Genomic DNA, 6,868 nt, shown 5'->3' with positions numbered 1-6,868 from the left:
TTTTTTTTTTTTTTTTTTTTGCACCATGCACTTAAATATGATGGAAGAAGCCTTGAAGATTAAATAAAAGAATTTGGGGAAATCACCAATCACCATTACAATCTCCATGTCCTTTATTTTCAAACAGAAAATGAAATGCAATTTGAAAACAATATTGTAATTTTTTAGTTTTTTTTCATTAACCCCCACCCCTTCCCAATAAATCATAAAATTTCAGCTTTTTTGCAAAATCATTTTTTTAATCATAGCTTTAAAAATACACACAGTCTGAATCTGCAATTTGTCTCTGTTTATAATCTCAAAATGATTTTTCAGATGAAATGATGTGAATTAAGGTAGATTTAGCTGTTATTCACACGAGTACCCTAAGGAAATCCCTTACACATATTGCATGAGGGATATTTTTAGAGAGAAAGTTTTCAACGAAACATATTTACTAACAGGAAAGTATGCTAGTGAAATAAATCATCTTTTACATGCCGTTTTTAAATCACTGTCACTCCAATGAAATTCCTTACACACAGGCATACTCACACACTGACATACACACACACACACAGTGTGAGCGATATTCTTTTACAGAGAGTGAGAGTGTGGAAATATATAGAGAGAGAGGGGGAAGTTTACCATGAGAAACACAATAAATGAAAGAGATAAACAAAGAGAGAGAGGGAGAGAGACCTTTCTGCTGCTGTCACAGATTTTGAAATTTTAAAATTTAATGAAAATCTTCAAATTTAGTATATTGATGTACTTTTTCACACTGACTCCGATAAGATGATTCATTTATTTCAGCAAAATTTTAGAAAAATATTATAGAGATTTAAAGTGTGATCATTTTTGTCCAATCATAAAACAGGATTTGTTCGTGATAGCAATGTATCATAAAATGAAAATAAACATTACAAGACAAAAATTTTCAACAAAATGAAAACAATATAGAAGAGATAATACATATACAGAGAGAGAGAGGTGGGTGATAAAGAGAAGAGAAAGCGTAAAAGAGAGAAAGATTGATGGTGACAGAGAATGAAAGATTTGTCAATTTGTCAGTCTAAAAGTCGATATATTTTTTGATTATTTACGAGCAACTTTCTCTTCGAGATGCAGATTTTTAAAATCAAATGTGCTTTTCTCAAGGATGCACCGTTTCAGAGCCTTTTGGGGTTATACACAAACACACCTCTACACAGTCATCAATGCTCTGTGACAATACTACTCTCCTGCTTGTTGATGTTATTGTTGTTGTTTTGTCCAAACTCAGCTCTGATCGAGCTGACCAATGACCAAAGATGTCCCACTCATGCCCATCCATGAAGTAGTCTTTTTACATTATCTAGATTGTTTGGCAGTAGGAAGTGATGTAAAGACTTTTTTTCGGCAGAGGTAAAGAATACGCACAACACCCGTTTTCGGCGTAACCCTAACCCTACACCTTAACCCTAAAACCTGGGTGTGCTATTCTTTACCCCGTTTTTTTTTTTTTTTTCTTGACATAATAACTTATTCATCATCATGAACATTTATTTACATGAAAGAAAATTAGCGGAGAACATTGATCTAATTCTTCCAGATACTTCTGTTAAAATTGCATTGAAACCATTCGTGGGGAATTTTTTTTTTTATCACAGCAACTGGTCGCACACCACAAGGTTTAACGGAACCTACTAAAACAAGCTAGTTCGCTCGCAGCATCATCACGGGCGATGGCGTGGCTAAGGTGTTGGAACAGCCAAGCGCCCTTACGGGCATCACCTGATACCTCGGTGAGGCGAGCTGCCAACGTTGACAAGAACTTCGCGCTTAGTGGTCCAATCCCTCCGAACGTCTCAAACGTCACAGGTTGGAAGAGATAGTTCAGTGTCAAGTCCCGATACTTCAGGGTTTTCTTCTGTTCGGCTACGGAAGCAGTGACCCTCCCATTAACTGCAACATCCAAGATGTGGGAGGGAGCAAAGGAGTCGCAGACTGACGTCTCAAAGGAAGCACCTACCTCTAACCCAGGGACAGAGGGTATACACCCACCAATCCTCCTTCTAACGCGTCTTAACATATTCAAGAGAATAAGATGGATTTGTGAGAGATTTGGCTGTTATATCAAGCAGATCGAGCGATAGTATATAAGCAGCTGCTTCGTTTGCTCAAGCAGAAGATCTGGTATCGTCACATTGGAAATGATCTTTATATCGTTTATTGTTGCTTTTAATTTTATACAATTAAAACAATTTTGTTGTCATGTCAGCTGACATTCTTACAGAAATAGAAGAGGAAACTAAATACTGAAACCTATTTCCTTACAAAGTAATGAGCGCGAATTGTACACGAATAAATATATGAATATCGGTGAACGTAAGGCGGCGAGCTAGCAGAATCGTTAGTACGCTGGGCGAAATGCTTAGCGGTATTTCGCCTGCCGCTACGTTCTGAGTTCAAATTCCGCCGAGGTCGTCTTTGCTTTTCATCCTTTCGGGGTCGATAAATTAAGTACCAGTTGCGTACTGGTATCAGAAATTAAGTACCAGTTACGCATTGGGGTCGTTTGTCTGTCCCCTCTGTGTGTAGCCCCTTGTGGGCAGTAAAGAAATAAGAAACGTAAGCGAAATGCTTAGCAGTAATTCGTCTGTCTTTATGTTATGAGTTCAAATGTCGCCGAGGTCGTCTTTGCCTTTCATCCTTTCGGGGTCGATAAATTAAATACCAGTTGCGTACTGAGATCAATCTAATCGACTGGCCCCTCTCCCACCAAAATTTCGGGCCTTGTGCCTAGAGTAAAGAAAAAAATATCAGTAAACATGTCTATTTGAATGCGTGCGCGCGGTTATATCTGAGTTTGAAAAGGTGTTCTCTGTTTTTGTTTTTTTTCCCTGTGTGTAAATTAGAAAGAAGAAAATAAAAACTATTTGTTGTCGCTACTTTTTGTTAGTGGATTGGCCGTCACACAAAATTCTTTGCAGCTTTCCTTTTGGCGCTTTCCGTTCAGGGTTCAAATCCCGCTGAAGTCAATTTTAAAGGTTTATAAACATGAGGTATTATCGTATTTTAACGTGTATAAGGAACCCATTTTTGTCAAAAATTAGGTTAAAAAAATATGGGAGTTTCTTATACATGGATAGTATTATAATCCCTTACAAAATCTTTTTTCCAAATTTTAAGCCCCTAAAATTAGGGGGTTCCTTATACACGTTAAAATATAGTAATTTATATAACCGACTCACCCCTCCCCGTCAAAATCGTTAACTTTGCCTTTGATTCTTAATAAAATAAATGAAATAAGTACCAATTAAGCACTGGAATTGATGCAATAAACTTTGTCCCTTCCCCACAAATTTCAAGTCTCGTGCTTATATTTCAAGAGATTATTTAGTTTGGCGGTAAAAATTTCGTAATATTGGATATATTGGATATATGAACTTTTAAAAAAAGTATAAAACAAAATTTAAAATCTATATTGGATTCATTAAAAAAACTTTGATAAACTATTTCATTTAATTATAGTTTATTATTTTAATTATGATTTAATGCGAGCTAGTATTAATTTCATTTCTCTGAATTACGAAAGTAAGGTGGTAGGATGTTTTTCAGTTGCCATGACATCACGTCTGCATTTAAAATATGGAACTTGTTTTGAATTCCACTGTTTTAATTGCTTAATTAAAGATGATTTTTTCTCATTCTCATTTTTTTTCTATGAAAGTGGACCAAACGGAGGATTGCGAATTACGGTCTTAGAAATATAAGAATACAATCTACAGAGCTGATTAAGACTACCTCTTTTTTAAAATGATGAATGAAGATTATTTATCGGCCGACCAGTTTCGCGAGAAACTTTATTACTTGTTTAAGAAAAAAGGAGTTATTGATTATTTAAAGGTAGAACAAAAAAGTTTTCTTTAACTTTAGAGAAATAACCTTCGTACAAAATAATAAGTAGAAATGGAGAAAAAATTAAGAAGTTAATTCTAAGACGTAGTTTTGTTTTGTTTATTTTGTTTTGAAACTACAAGAACTGCAATATTTGTGGCTTTTCCTTTGATTGTTAGCGTTAAGCTGTATTCGGAGGTTAAAACCTCTCACCTTATTTTATACAGTAAATCCACCTTTATTAAAACTTATTACCCTCAGATTTTTCAGTCATTTCGCATCAATAGGGATGTCTTTAAGACGATGCCTTACATACACACCCCATTTTATTTAGTTATCTTCAACCGACTTTGAGTAAGTAAGTACTTTAGTAATATTTAGTAAGACGTTCAGAAAACAGCATTCCTGTAGTTGTCTCATTAGAAATACGGCATCTATGTTTCCACACACTCGCTCAGTTCCAAACTGCATGTTATGTAATAGTGCTCGATTTCTTATTTACTAATTCAATTATTTCTTACGTTAGTCCAAAAGCTTTTTCCCATCAGTAGTCTCTTTTTCTTTCCTTCGAAACAGTTAACAATGATACTACAACGTTTGTTATTGAGAATAACACCTTCCTGTCCTATATAGATAAATACTATCAAACGAAGGCGGCCCTATATTGTCGCTGACTCTCTAGAAATTAACAACTAGATTTCTCACAAACCACACCTTTCTGTTTCAAAATAGCAAGATGAGATAGTCGTGGTGGAATCGTTTGATCCACAGATCACTACGTCCACCACTATCATTTAACCCTTTTGGTCAAATCCTATTCTGTTATATTGTTCCTCCAGTATTTAGCTGCTAGCGGTTAGTATAGGTTATTCCTTAGGAACATCTAACTTTCAAATCATTCCCGTTTTTCAAATGCTTTCTTAAGGTATCATCTTGCAATAGGATAACATGATTTATCATATAGAAGGACTATATGTTCTTTTTCAAAGGACGGAGGTAAAGAATACGCAGACCACCCGTTTTTGGCGTAACAAAAGCCTTAACCTTAAAACTAACCCTAAATCCTAATCCTAAAACTAACCCTAAACAATAACCCTAAACACTGGCTGTGCGTATTCATTACCTTCGCTAAAAAAAACAAAAATTATGTGTGTTTGTAATTTTTGCAATTTTGTAAAGTTTTCAGGCTTAAATATGTAGTAATGCAAAAAAAAAAGAAGAAAAAAATCAACCATTGCTTGTTTGATATTCAGCAACAGTACTTTGGAGTAAAGATTTTTGCCAACATAACATGGCAGTCCTGGTTTAGGACAAACGTTGCTGTAATTTAGCCCCAGGAGACATCGTCTGCAGCTGGCTATACGACACAATCTGTGTCTTTATATTTTCGAAAATATAAGCACACAGATCGTGTCGTATTGCCAGCTGGAGATGATGTCTCCTGGGGCTAAATTACAGCAACATTCGTCCTAAACCAGGACTGCTATGTTATGTTGGAAAACAATCTTTACTACAAGACTTTTTAAGTTAAGAAAGTTCCCAGTGTTTGTGAATATGTGGTTGAGTTGCTATGTTCATTGAACTGTCGTTGCATACACCCAAGCGTGTGCATCTATTCACATTAAAATCTCACAAGAATTTCTGGAATGTTTTACAAATCTTCACTGTGCCATTTATATATTGGATTTGGAGAATTCATGTCAGCTTTATATGCATATACATACATCCGTACATATAGACACTCTCACATGATTTAAATGCAAGCTACTGTTAGTGTTATGCCTCTGAAAATATGTTGGTCAAACAAGCTTGTATAGTATGCTGTGTATTTCAAGGCAATTGTTCAGATTTTGCACATTATACAAGCTTGTCTGACCATCATATTTTCAGTGGCATGAAACTAATAATAGCTCACAATTAAATTGTATGTATATTAAATGATACATATCTTTCATATGATGAAGTACTTTTGTTTGTCGGCTGTACCGATTACAGAACAGTACTTTCTGTCTCTCTCTCTATATGTATATATATATGGTCACGGTGGTGCTCCAGCATGACCACAGCTACTTGGCTGAAACCCATAAATAAATAAATAAATAAATAAAATATAATATATATATATTATATATAAAATCAAAATAAGCAACAAGGATATCTAAAGTTAATGCAGTACGATCGTTTCATGCGACTCCATTTATTTAAGCAATGTAAACATTACATCAAATAAAAAATGTAGAGCAATCTTCAGCTGCACAAAGACATAGAAATTTAATATATATATATATTACAAAAATAAGAGGAATGACCAGCAAAAGTGGACTCCTATATGCTAGAAATAGATGCCGAATCATCTAATCATGAAAAATATGTTCTCAGTAGAAATTTAGCGACACAACAGACTGTAAAAGAGCAAGACAAATGAAAAAATACTAAATAAAAAAAAACGATTAACCTACGTACCATGGTTTCACCTGTTAAAATTTACATAAGTAAATATCTGCAGGATCATCAGTGTAGTCTGTTGATTTATAAAATATAATTTCCAGAACTAGACACAAGACATCCACCCGAAAGGGAGCACGTGCAGAGTTCTACAAATTACATTCAGCGTATCCTTTCAAATGTCTTCATTCTGGCGTGCTGAGTCCGGAAATAACTCTGCAGTTAATAAATTTTTGCAGCTAATTTACCGGTTTGAGAACATCAATTAAAACCAGTGGTCTAGCATATTAAAAAAAATCCAAAGATTAAAATTATATTACAGCGCGCCAGATTGAAGACATTTGAAAGGATACACGGAATGTAATTTGTAGAACTCTGCACGTGCTCCCTTTCGGGTGGATGTCTTGTGTCTAGTTCTGGAAATTATATTTTATAAATCGACAGACTACGCTGATGATCCTGCAGATATTTACTTATGTAAATTTTAACAGGTGAAACCATGGTACGTAGGTTAATCGTTTTTTTTTTTTATTTAGTATTTTTTCTTTTCTCTTGCCCTTTT

Source organism: Octopus bimaculoides, chromosome 16, assembly GCF_001194135.2.
Source record: "Octopus bimaculoides isolate UCB-OBI-ISO-001 chromosome 16, ASM119413v2, whole genome shotgun sequence".
Classification (NCBI taxonomy): Eukaryota; Metazoa; Mollusca; class Cephalopoda; order Octopoda; family Octopodidae; genus Octopus; species Octopus bimaculoides.
Note: the sequence above shows the minus strand (reverse complement) of the source record.